The sequence below is a fragment of the Python bivittatus genome, unplaced genomic scaffold (genome assembly GCF_059951505.1).
Source record: "Python bivittatus isolate LINGU-HERP-01145 unplaced genomic scaffold, Pbiv_v1 ctg000330_np1212, whole genome shotgun sequence".
In the NCBI taxonomy this organism is placed as follows: Eukaryota; Metazoa; Chordata; class Lepidosauria; order Squamata; family Pythonidae; genus Python; species Python bivittatus.
In genome coordinates, this window is record NW_028277058.1 from 51,525,316 (window position 1) to 51,538,961 (window position 13,646).

Genomic DNA, 13,646 nt, shown 5'->3' on the forward strand with positions numbered 1-13,646 from the left:
TGGATCAGATAGGACTGTTTTTAGAGATAATTGCTGCTGGAAAAACACTTAGATTTGGATGCAATGCAATTTTGTTGCTATTTAAAATACATTCATTTGTATGAATTGCCCCTGGAGTGCTTAATTGAGTATATATTAATTAGTAATTAGAGATGATTAGCATTTTGGTGGACTGAGTTTGGATTAGTCTCTTCATATTTACATGACTATCTGAATGTTTATCTGATAACATAGGAGGCAACCTTCTATTAAATTCAGTAAGTCATCCTTCTGTACAGGAAAAGGGGAACATTTATTGGCAGCATTTTGGGGGGTCAGAGGGGATGGACAAGGCTTGAAGTAGAGAGGGCAATGATATCACCAAACACTTTGCTTTTACTAGAGGGTTAGATTTGGGGGGGGGGTTCGTGTGTGTTTACACATGCATTAATGCTAAATCAAGTCTTGAATCTCTGTTTTTGTTCTCTATATCTAGAGTTTTTAACAGCCTGGACAGCTACTGCTCATGAGTTGTTTCACTGATTTTCAGTGATACACTTTGCAAAGGGTTGGACCAGATGATCCTTCTGTCCCCTTCCAACTCTACCATTCTATGATACTATTTGTTTTATGCACCATTTCTGGGAGCTCTGGAGCTTCAAAAAGGGGGCCAGGGGCCACCTAAGGCTCTCAACATATAAGTAGTTCATCTCTGATCTAGCCAGATGACTTTAGAGTTTTAGAGGAGTTCTGCAGTGTGACCCAACAAGGCCATGAATGGAACCCTCTATACTATGCAGCTGCCTTATGGCTGAGTTAGCCTTAGAGATGACTGAATAATTCTGTGTGCACTTTCTTAAAATAGTGCTACATTGGATTAACTTTTCTGACATTGCCATGAGTTGCTCTGAACATTATTTACTACAGATCCAAAGGAATGGAGGAGAAGTAATGAAGGAAAACATGAAATACATCATGAACCTGGAAGAAAAGAAGAACAACCCGATTTACTCATCTTATTCTGAACCTGACTGCACATATTTCAAGTGGCTGACTCAATTAAGTAGGGGGAAAGGATTACACAGTGGAGGGAAAACTCATTGTTCTCCATGCGTTTATTGCATTTCAAGTGAGACTTTCAAAACACAGCTGGAGGCTCTTGATTTTTCCTGATATTTGGGTGGAATTGATGATCTGTGACTTTAATGATTGCAATGCATCAGAGGTTCTCTCTTAAGCAAGTACATAATAAATGACAATTACAGGAAGCTAAGTGGGAGGGAACAGCACATTGCGTCTTGTGCCAAGTGCCTTTGGGAACTTTCCATGACTCAAAGGAGTTTTCAGACGTTGTCGGTAAGCAAGAGCATCTGCCAGCCTGAGCACAATCAACCAATTTTAAGAATGTGGAAATTGGATGTGGGAAATGATTGCTGTCTGATCTGCAACATCACCCAGTAACAGGTAGGAGGAATAAATGGTACTTGTTAGTGGCTCATGGTGCATTGTATTGAATTTGGGGTAAGAAAGAATCCTGGCTACCAGACATGGAGATCAAGCAAACAAACAAAATGTTTATTTACAGTGTGCCTCCCATTGTGTAATGGTCTCTCCACAATATAAAAAATTAACAAATCAGAACGAAGTTAAAATTACACAAAAGGAACAAAACAGGATTATTTTCATCGTGCTGGTAACTATATTGTGGTATATATTTACAATCACTATGAAAATAACCATATAGAATTATAAACGCCTAAATCTACCTACCATTTAACTTTATGGGAGGGCAAAATAGCCCTCCCCTCACTCTCAACATCTGCTCACCACTACCTCCACCTATCTGCATGTTGGCTAGGAGGATGAGGGCAGTCATCTAACAGGAGTTTGGAGGCCCAGGATTTAGAAAGTCTGCCTTGTCTGGTTGGCACAGGAAATGCTGCAATCCTCTGGATGAAAAGGTAAGTCATAATAAGCACTCCTTCCATCCACTTAATGCTTGCCCAGATACACAAGGCTTGAAGGCGCCTTTAAGTCCTCCCTTCATAGTCCCCTGATCCTTGCCTTTCCTTTTCAGGAGTCCCTTCAACCCATGACAGTCCTCCACTGAGAAAATTGAGGATTTAAATGAAGCTAGCTCCCTGGAAATGGCTACCTGAAGATACCATAGATGCCTTTAAACTCAGGTCTATGCTTTTTGGGGGGTAAAATTAGTTACCCATCTAGCCCCATGCAGCTGGGCAAGAAGAAGGAAGCAAGAACTACATAGGCTGCCTTGACTAACTCATTGTGTGCCATCAAGTTGGTGTCAACTCTTAGCAACCACATCAATAGATTTCCTCTATCATAATCTGTAGCCAACTTGATCCTTTAGGTCTTCCAACAGTGCACCCATCACCACTGTAACTGAATCCATCCACCTTGCTGCTGGTTGTCCTCTTCTCTTCTTTCTTTTCATCTTTCCCATCGTTATAGACTTCTCTGGAGAACCAGGTCTTCACTTAATGTGCCCAAAGTATGATGATCTGAGTCTGGCCATTTGTGCCTTGAGTGAGAACTCTGGGTTGATTTGTTCAATAATTCATTTGGTTGTTTTCTTGGCTGTCCATGGTATTCTCAAGAATTTTATTCATAGGCTTCGTTAAAGTATCTTTAATATTGTTGGGGGTAAATACAGAACCTTGGAAGCTACAAGAGGAATCTTCAGCTCTCCTTTATACGAGTTCATTAAAGGTGGGGGTTTTCTGAATGATCTGAAAGGCCCCCGGGGCTAAGTTTCCATTTCTCAGATAAGCTACCAACAGATTCACCTTCTGTCTCTTGATTGATAATCTCTACTTTCTTGTGCTGGTTAATAATCACAATACAATTAATCTGATTATATCTACTCTCTTTTCTATTACTTTCTCAGCCCTCCCACAATTTCTCACATTACCTAAAGCACTGTGGTGTGAAGGAGCCCTGAAGTGTGAAGTGCGCCTTGGAAAGGTGAGGGGTGGGTAAGACTCAGGAAAAGAAAAACTTCCTAACAAATTAGCTTCCCTCCCAATTCATTTCTCCAGCTAGGAAGAGAAAAAAAGGGATGGATGGGCCGGTAGGGGGTGGTCACTGTGATGTCCCTTCCCCAGGAAGTGGTACCAATGGAACAGCTGGGAATAGGTGGTAAAGAATATGCCATAAAGACAAGCAAGATGTTGTTTTCTGAAATTCTTGTGTTGCCAACTAATTTAAAATTTGAAGGACTTTAAAGGAGGTTCCAGGACCAAAACAAACAGCATTGTGTTTATTTAAATTACTTACAGCACCAGGAGTCCTTCCCTAATTGCCATGGTGAGCCCAAGGGGCAGTTACAGTCTCTGGAATTTGACTCACAAAGGGGTTGCTTTCCCTGGGCAAGTTTTGTAGCTCTGTAACCTCTATTTCCTGCTCCCCCCACCAGAGGTGCTTAGCTTAGGCATCAGCAAGGGAAGGTTGCATAGAAATGAGGATTAAGTGTCTAGCAGGCACTGGGTGCCTGCTACAACAAAAGAGGGAAATAATTATCTAATTTGGGTTAGAGCTGGACATTCGTCATCTCACAGCTTGCACGAGTAAATAGGAAAAGCTACCTTGTCTAAGCAGCCTCTCTTCTAGGTGTTAATTAAAAAATGCAGGTCAATCATAGGACAGATGTGCTTTGTGATGTCTTCACCTGCCCTTTTATAACCCTACAAGCATTTTTCCCCTTATCTGTCTGAAATTTCATGGATGCAAGTACAGCTTGTCTTTTGCTGGATATCTCTTATGCCTGTGTGGCTGTATCCAAGCCAAAATGCAAAAGATTGCATTGGAAAAACGAAAAGGTTAATCCATTCTTAATCTGATCACTCTAGCCTAAAGTGAAAGGTCATCTCTGTGCCATCGTCTTCCTTAGAGATTTTATCAATATCAAGGCATATGCTTTCCCTGGCAACTTCCTCTGCCACCCATAGCAGTCTACTGAACGATCTGTCCAGCTTGATATGATGAAAAGGACAAGGCAGACGCCAGGGTGCCAGCAGGCTGGCACCTTGCTGTATGGAGACGGCCACAGTCTTTAGGGCAAGATTCGTCAAATCCCTTTTTGTGACCACTATAGAGACGTCTCTGACTCTACCCCCAATTCAGTGGCATTTCCCACAACAATTTTATTATATACCATAAAAACAAAGATGCCCTCCCTGCCCTCCGCCGACTCCCTCACAAAACCCAGAAAAAAAAAATCCTTGAGGGCTTTCCCATTTTGCTTCCTTACCCGTTTCCTGTGGTCTTCTGGAGTAATAGTATGTGGGAATATCCTTGTGAGATATGGGGAAGAGATGCTGCCTAGGGAACAATCAGATAAGAGGGGGCACAGCCTGCAGCTGCATAATGGAAAAAGAAAGAAACTCAGAAAGGATCCTCCCTAAATGATCAGTCTGTAAAAGAGTCGGGGGAGATTTGTACTTTCAGACTTGCAAGATTCTGTTAATGTAGCCTTACAATAAAGTAGAATTAGTTCATCTGGTCACATTTCCTGTCCGGTCTACCTGGGAAGGCTGACATCTGGTTCCTGTTCTCCAAATCTTCCACTGTGGTCCGCACCCTTGAAAGGTTGCCCAACAAGACTTTAGGGAATGATTGAAGTGTGAAACAGGGTAGCACGTTGTGTTTTTCAAACTTGGCAACTTTAAGATGGGTGGACTTCAACTCCCATAATTCCCAGCCAGCAAGTCCACTGAAAGTTGCCAAGTTTGAAAAACACTAATCTAGTTCAACCTTGTCTGGTACAGGCCCTATGTTGCATCTCTCCATCTCCCATTAGAAGGATCATCTGGCAAAAACAGGCAAAAACTTTGACTGGATCCCCAAGGAACTGTTGCCAATAAACAGTATTGGGGTAGATTAATAAATAGTCTGAACAGGAATAAGGCAGTGTCTTTGTGCTCCTACTGCAAAAGAGAGAGACAGTATGTTCTAGGAGCAGTCATTCTGCATGTGAGTAGGGCTGGATCATCTCCAGCATTAGCAATGTTTAATCATGTTTAGAATCCAGCTGAATGCCCCAAACTCTAGTGTCTGTCTTTTAAAAAAAAAAAATGCAGTACAATTATTCAGTATGCTTTGTAACCAAATGTGGAATATAATTCAGACAAATGAGATCATAGGAGAGCAAAAATGTGGGAGGCACTTCACAGACTGGTACATTTATAATCTTTTCAAGAGATGGCAAAACCAATGAACAGTAAGATATCAGCTTAATATGTCCTTTTCTCTTGATCCTGGCTCTTCACAATGATGGACACCCTGGCAGAAGAATCCTAGCATAATTGGTGGAAGTGGAGGATGGAAAAATAAATGATCCCCTCCACATACACACATAAGAGCATCTCCGAGAAGGGAGAGTGAGGCTTTGCTGCAGTGGCTTCTGCACCCAAGCCAGAGTGATTTGAAGCCAGTTCTTCACTATTGTAAACACTGGGGGTGAGTGGGAAGGGGGACTTGGTCAACCTCAAGCATATCAACGTCAGAACAGGGGTGAACAGCACAAATAAAATTGTGAGACAAGAGTCTTAACCAGTCAGCCTTCCCAGGTACGTAGACCAGACAGGAAACACAACCAGCTGAGCTAATTCTACTTTATTGTAAGGCTACATTAACAAAATCTCGCAAGTCTGAAGGTACAAATCTCCCACTAGCTCTTTTTACAGCCTGAATAGTTAGGAAGGGTCCTTTCTGAGTTTCTTTCTGTGCCTGTTATGCAGCTGCAGGATCCCCCGCCCCCCATCTGATTGTTCCCTAGGCAGCATCTCTTCCCCCATCTCCCAAGGCCATTCCCACATACCATTACACAATCATTTCTGTTTTCCGATGTATCACCCAAACAAAATCATACGGAACCAATGCAGGGGAAAGATTTCGGTGACTGCCCTGAGCTTTCCGATCTCTAAGCTTCCCTTCTTGTCATATGTGTGTTTATTGGTTCATTAATTCACGCGTTCAGTTGTGCCTTTCTTCCAGAAGGTCAAAGCAATGTATATAGCACTCATTTTTTCCCGTTTGGGTTGAAAGTGACTGATTGGCCCAGACTCACCTAAGGAACATCTATGTCTAACGCTAGACTTGAACCTGGAACCATCTGCTCCTAGACCAACTCCTTAACCACTACACCACACTGGCTCTCTGTCAACTGTGTGATGGAATCAATCCAGCTTGCTTTATTAGATGGAGGAAGATGATGATAGGGAGCAGAAGGCATCCCATATTGACCACATTCACACAACATTCTTAGCTCTAAACTCATGTTAGCAAAATGCAATGGCTCTATTGACATAACATGTGATGCTGAAACAAATAAACCACATTGTGGCCTAACTTGAAGGTCTGGTTCACATGAGAAAATGGGTGGGTTCCCAGAAGGACAGCCATGGGAGGAGAGGGGGGTTGTCAAAAGAAGTTAAGATGGGAGCTTTCATGTCCTAGTTGTCTTCTGACCAAGATTGGAGACTAGAACTTTGACACTTGCCCCCTGCTTCCCAGTTTGCTCAGTAACTTAATGTATCCCAAATATCTGTCCCTAAATTTAATATCTAACTCCCAAATCTTAGCTGGCCTACCTTATTTGCTGTGGTAAACAACAGCACCAACAACAGTAATAGCTCCATAGTGATTTGATGACAGGGTATGCTAGTACAAAAACTTGACCAGAATGGCCAGATTGAAACCCTTCCTCTTTTCTTGTCAAATATGATCCTAAATTCATATGTAACAAGCTGCAGTTGTTTCAGCTTTTGCAACAGATGAATTGCAAATCCGAGTCAAAAGAGGAACATAACATAAGCAGTGCCCTCTTGGATCAGAATCCTGGCCTATCTAGTCCAGCAGTTTGTTCTCCAAGGGTCCAACCAGCCACTGATCCCCATGATTTCCATGAATGGGTCCAACCCTTTTCTGAAGCCAGCCAAGCTTGTAGCCAACACCATATCTCATGGTAGTGAATTCCAACATTTAATTATGTATTGTGTAAAAAAAACACTTCTTTTTGTCTGCCCTGATTCTTCCAGGATTCAGTTTCATTGGGTAACCTCTGGTGTTTTGGGAAGGGGAAAATAACTTCTCCTTTATCCACACCATGCATACTTTTGTACACCTCAATCGTGCCCCCACTCATTCACCTCCTTTCTAGACTAAGAAGCCCAAAATGTTGCAAACTTTCCTCAGAGAAGTTGCTTCAGTCCTTTAATCATCTTAGCTGTAATCTTTAATTTTATTAAAGAGTACAATTTACAACAATAGAAACTAATACAAACTACACAAAACAAAAGACTAAAAAGAAAAAAAAAAGAGGTGCGGAAAAGAAGAAGAGAGAAAAAAGAGAAATGAAAAGAGAAAAGGAAAAAAAAGAATATAGTAAAGAAAAAGAAAAGAAATATATAAAGAAGTGACTTCCTGTTTCATCACAACAAGTATAAACAATTTTAGTAACTTATCTCATAAACGCAACTCTGGGCAGCTGACAAGAATTTTAAAAAATACTATATAAATACAACTTATATTTTATAGAAATACAATACATTTAAAATACAATTCCCAACCAACTGAAACACAAACAGGCTCCCTAAAACACCATACACCAGCAGCATGGGCTTAATTACTTTTCAGGGCCCACATATTAAATAGTATATACAAAATGCATATATCATGCAAAAACAGATACATGAATGTATATATACTGTAAGAAGAAATGCATATTCATCATTATTTAAAAAATAATGTGTGGAAGAGATGATGACAAAGTAAAGTTTGAAAAAAATTGGAAAGTGAATGAAATAAATCTTGACAGATTTATTAGTCTCTAACCTAGAGGTGAACTACAGTGGTTCCTTCAAATCTATCATTTTATTTATTGAAAAAAAATGGGGGCTGAATATTATCTTTTCTCTTGTGCGTGGAGCAATTTCCAGTACTTTTCTTTTTTTCCCCTAAAGTTCATGTTTTTGTTTTACATAATTATAGTTTTCTTTGTTCCCAAGATCAGCCAAGACCTTTGGCTGTGAAAAGCAAAGAACAAAATGGCCCCCAACTATTTGCACTGAGATTTGAGTCTTACTTCACCTCCAGTCACAGAAATGCATCTATAATCACAGCAGAGATAGTGTGTTGACTTAAGGGAGCTCAGGAAAAGTTGTTCTGTCTATTTTGTTCTTTTCCAGTAGAAACCTGCCAACAAATCCATAGAGGCTTACACTGCTGCCTTGCAAACCGTCCTTCTGTTGGAATTATATTGTCTTGTTGCGGGTAGGGATGGTCCTGTTTTGTGCTTTATACAGGCCACAAAAACATCTTTCTGGGCAGCACCCAAGCCATGGTTTTCTAACCCTCACAGGAGTCCAGACCAAGTGACATGATGGGACACTCTGGGAAAGGACGTGATAGCTACCAGCCAACAAAGGTATTATGAAAAATTTGACCAAAAATAGTTAAAATCTTGATAATTTTTTAGGTGGGAGATGGTGGGAATAATGCTTGTGAGCAAAGGAACATCTCCGAAAAAAATGGAAGGAAATAGAAGAAGGGCTCACTTGACTACTTTTGCAAAGGACAACCTGCGATGCTGTGTTGGTGAAGAGTCAGCTGTGGCTACTTTCTCAGATCTTATCTTTGGGATTACCTTCTGCAAGGAAAAAGATTAGGGAAGAGGGCTAGGTTAGTTTATTTACTCTTTCTTCACATAGCATGGACGTACCTTGTCTTTCGAGCTTCATGACCTAGGAGCTGAAGTTAACGATCTTGAAACCATAATGGAATTAGAAACTGCTCCGTTTTTGTATTCCTCCTCCTCAACTCCATTTCTCGTTACCAATATTATTATGCTGCTTGCATTTCATCTGTAATGCTCAGAATGTGCCTGACTCTGCGATAACTGCAGGAAAGCAATTGCTGCTTAAATGGAAATACATGGTAGTATCATGAGGTGCAATTCCCAGCAATTATTTCAAATACAAGAATAAATAAAAATGAGAGGAAGGTCTGTGCCTTGCTGTTAAGGAATCTCATATATATGTTAATACTGGTAGAATGTCAGCTTTCTCCAATTTGTTCTCTAACAGTCATGCTGACTTGTCTCCTCTGTCTTTTTCAGGTTAGTAAATCGGGGGGGAAATGGGCATGGGCGGAAACTGTATTTATCTCATATCAACAAAAACATCTGTGACTTTTATTATTGGGTGTTGGTGCACTGTGGCTGCAGAGCGCCAGGCTCCTTGAGACAGGAATGGAATAAACTGTTTAAACCTTAGTTCATGTTCACTTTAGGATGAGACACAAATATGAACTTTCTCCCTTTCGGGCAGCATAGAATGATTTCCTGCCAGGGAACACCCCTTAATGCTCTGCAACCTGATGCTAAGATATCTTGTGATCCAAAGTGATCTTTTCCTCTTTTTTTCCCCTTGTCGGTGAGAGATTTCTTAGCGTTATTCAAAGCTTTCTTGTATTTGACACTTTCTCAAATTACATTTCTGCCTTGGACTCACATTTCTTGTATCTGACCATTGTCTTGGTTGTGTCTCTTCCTCCTGTTCCTCAAGGTTATTCCTGCTGCTCAATACTTTTGATTCATTTCCATGGATGATTGGGTGCAGTAGTTTAGGAACTGCCCATCCTGTTCAGAAACTATTGCTATCAGGAGTACATAATTTTTTTCCAGGCATGTTTGTGTGTAAGTCTTTTGAGTGACATGCCTGTGCAGACCATGGAGAACTAACTAGTAGAACAGAGCTAAATTATTTTTCTGTATTTTTAATCATTCTTTTTCAGTTTGCTAAAAAAGAAAAATGCTGTTGATTTCTCTCTCTCTCTCTCTCTCTAAAGGAGAAGACAGTTCAAGTGAAGTTCTCAAGAGCAGGATATGAATTTTTGCACATGATTGCAAAATGACTAAGATATGTGTGAGCATCCTGCCCTTCATTATACAATTATCTCTCCAGTCTCCCTGGCTTCCCATACTTCCTGTCATTTATAAGGGAAGACATCATGAGGGAATTCTTCCCAGAGGCCTTTTCAGACCAAGAAGTGAGGCTCATAAAGATCACTGAAAGAAATTCAAGAGCAATCTGGAACTAGAAAAACAGAAACATCTTTTATAGTGGAAGAGAACTTGAGGAGGTAATTGAAGATTTGGTTAGGCTATCCATTACTATGGTTTGGGACAGCTAATTTTAGGAAGCCTTGAAGAAGTCATCCAGAAGCTTTTAGGAGGACAACGGGTACAGAAGAAGCACCTGTTAAGCCCAGGAGGGGCGGGTAAATATAAAAAAGACTCAGACTGGCTCCCCACTGATTCCCTGGGGTATAAGAGGGAAGGAAGGAAAACTCAGGCAGATTTGCAAGATTCTGTTACTACAGTATAGCCTATCTCAAACCTGTGGAGTCAGCATCTTTGCGGGGCTGATACTAATGGGTGCGAGAGACTATGATCTCTTTTCTCCATTAAAGGTGACCAGAAGGTATTTTATGAAACAACATTCTGCCCTAAAGCAGCACTGTAAATAATATGAATGTGAGTTGCATGCAAAAACTCTGTGTAAATTGGTATGCCACACTCTATGGAGAATGAAATCTTATTCCAGGCTGCAAAACAAATTCAGAAGCAAACTCAGGACTTGTTTCTTTCTGGAAATAGGACCAGACCATGCTGCCTTTATTTTTGTAGTGAATGGGGGGAAATTCCATTTCAAAAGGTCCAGGTACTGCAAGGGTTAAAGGAAAATCAACTGACCTGTCAGTCCAGATAATGGACAGAAACAGATACTGGGGAAAGGAGCTGATCTGGAGGATGGGTTTCCCCTCTCAGATGAGTTTTCATAAGAGGGGAAGCCTCCTGTTGTGTTTTTCTCATTTGTTTTTTCCCCCAAAGCTGTCTAAAGGCTAGGTAAAAGCAGAACTTCAGTGAACAATGATCAGGCTAGAATCTAGTAAATTTGGACAGTAAGATAGGATTAGCAAAAGTAGTTCTGGTGTAATTCTGTTCTGTGTTATGGACTGAGATTTGGGCTGTGTGAATTTGTAATGTGAGTGCATGTGAGAGACAAAGATCCTGGGCTGTGGGAGAATCTAACTCTGATCAGCTTCTTCAGGAACGAGTTCCCCTGCCTTGTATCTTTTCCTTTCAACTTTCTGCTAGGTCTCTGGCCTTGCAATGTCCACTATAATAACATTTAGAATTCTTAGAGAACCAGGAAAAGACTGACCTAGTCTTGCTAGTCAGATCACATCAGGCTACTAAAAGAAGGGCACCCCTCTTTCCCTCCTCCTGAGTAAACCATTGGCAGAGAGATTTCTCTAGAGAAAAGTGAGCGGAGGCAGCATATCTAGTCAGGTTTCCCCAGGATGGACAAGAGTTTGGAGGCCCACCACAACCTCTGTGTGCATTACAACTTCAAAGGTTGAAGACATCTGGAAGGCACCCGAATGAATAGCTTTCTTTTCAACCCTTAGGTCTCAGACCCCACACAATAAGGCCTTTTAAAGGGTTGCACTCTTGCTTTTCATGACTTCCACAGTGCAGTCAGATGAGTTGCTATCGTGGACAAGGAGGTATGCTGTCATAAGCCCCCTAAGCATGTCCAGAGTACCTTATCAGGCTTCCATAGTGACTTTGGGTGGCACCAAATGAAACCTACTGCGAGTCAAATGCTTTTCAAAGTAGAATTGATAGGTTTTGAGGCAGCACTAGAAATACTGTATTAACCATTTTGTGCTGATTGAAGTAGTCTTTGATTGGGAGAGTTTGCAAATGAGTACAGCTGCCCAACTGTTGTGCGCACCAAGAATCAAAATTATTCAGTTGCTCACCCCCAAAATTATTGACCATAAACACTGCCTTAGTTGTAACACTGCCCAGAAAGCCAATTAGGAGAAATATAAACCACATGACTATCAGGTCTACAGGAAACACAAATATTATTATTAAGGTTGGTTATACACAGCTGAGATCTGTAACTCAATATGCAGTTTGTGGCATCCAAGTGTGGATTCCATTGTGGCATTCAATTTCTTGGTTATTTAGATTTTGAAGATTAATGCTGAGTACACCATGGAATGGTTGTCACCTAAATAATACTCAGAGCTGCACAGCAACTGACTTGTCCTAATGCCACCTCCTACATGATTAGTTATGCCTGTGTAAGAGGACTTACAGCAGAGGAATGGCATGTCTTTTGACCTGCAATCTTAAGGAATTAATCAACTGAATAAATAAATTGAAGTTGGCAGTATGTGTTATATTTTGGAGGGTTTTTTTTTTAAATAAAAAGCTCTCTAGGGTTTAAAAACTCTGGGATGCCCATGCAAATGTTTATTCCTGTTTGGGAAGGAACCAACTCATTTCAGATTCTGTTTTTCATTTGAAGCTGGTGAACCATCCAGGAGCTGAAAGTGGCCATGTGGGCAAAACAAAATGCCAGCTTTCAACTGCATCTATTTATGAGAAGGCCTCTGGGCTCCATATTGGCATCTTTAGAAACTAACAACAGGTGGTGGGTTGTGCCTACCTCCCGCTGAAAGCAAACAAACTAAACTCTACTAAGCTGATGTGATGAAACACTAGGTAGCCAGTATAGAGGGAGACCTGAGGAGCAACCTAATGCATTTGTTTTCTAATAAATGAATGTTTTGCTGGTAACAATAATTTGGTGAGAGGACCATGTGTTTTCAGAATCCCAATTGTGCCAAGAGCCTCAAAAGACCACCTATCTCTGTAGCACGAACAGAACGTCTGCGGAAGATGGTGGTGGGTGTGTCAAATGACAAAAGCAAAGTTCTGGTAGGAGGCAAGTTGTGCCCCTTTTGTATTTGTGTTGTGATGTTGCTTAGATGTATGAAAGGGGTGGGGCTTGTATTGCATTGGCCCAACACTTGTGAGCAACTCTGGCTGTACCATAACTGTATGGGGCAGCTGCACAGAACAGGAACGATATAAGGATGTATTGCTCAGATTCAAACTTCTCCCCTAACAGCTTTAAATGGTGGCACACAGAAAAAAATTCTCCTATGTTTTTTTCTACTAGTTCTTATTCCATGGGATAAAAGAATTTGTAATTTCTGTCAATACATAGCTGAGAACGATGAAGACATTCTTATGGCTGGAGAGACTTAGTCAATTCCATAGTAACCAAGGGTATGGGTACAGATATCCTGATTTTTATAATATTTACAGTAACCTGCAATTTCCCTACCTTCTCACATTTCAAGGAACTTCTCTCATGGCTTTTCTTAGACTGGAAAAATGGACTAGCCAGGGAGGTTTCAGAATAATAATAATAATAATAATAATAATAATAATAATAATAAACTTGTACGCTGCCCAACTTCCAGTGACTCTGAGTCGCTCACAACAACCAAAGAAATTACAATCAAATCAATAAATGATCAAAGATAAAGATAAAAGAAGGCAAGCCTGATGAAACAAGGGGTCTCACTCTCCCTCACCAAAGGCCTGTGTGAACAGCCAGGTCTTCATGGCTCTTCTAAACAACAGCAGAGTGGGGGCCATCCAGACCTCAAGGGAACCTCGTTCCAGACGGTAGGTGCTGGTACAGAATGATGGAAAGATGTGCAACAGAAAAGAGCACCAGCACTAACATTGTTCACCACAAATGAAATTAGCT

The 13,646-nt window shown here is 40.9% G+C and overlaps 1 long non-coding RNA gene across 2 annotated transcripts in view; it reads left to right on the top strand.

The window, feature by feature from the left end:
- Positions 1 to 1,305: 1,305 nt before the first annotated feature.
- The window catches only part of LOC148215974 (uncharacterized), a 40,423-nt gene continuing 28,082 nt past the window's right edge, over positions 1,306 to 13,646 (top strand). The window contains exons 1-4 of one of the 2 annotated variants that reach the window (XR_015796280.1): positions 1,306 to 1,443; positions 2,057 to 2,165; positions 2,891 to 2,967; positions 8,363 to 8,428. This is a non-coding gene — a long non-coding RNA (uncharacterized LOC148215974). Of the gene's footprint in view, positions 1,444 to 2,056; positions 2,166 to 2,890; positions 2,968 to 8,362; positions 8,621 to 13,646 lie in introns of those variants that run through there. The other variant, XR_015796279.1, reaches the window with a different exon arrangement.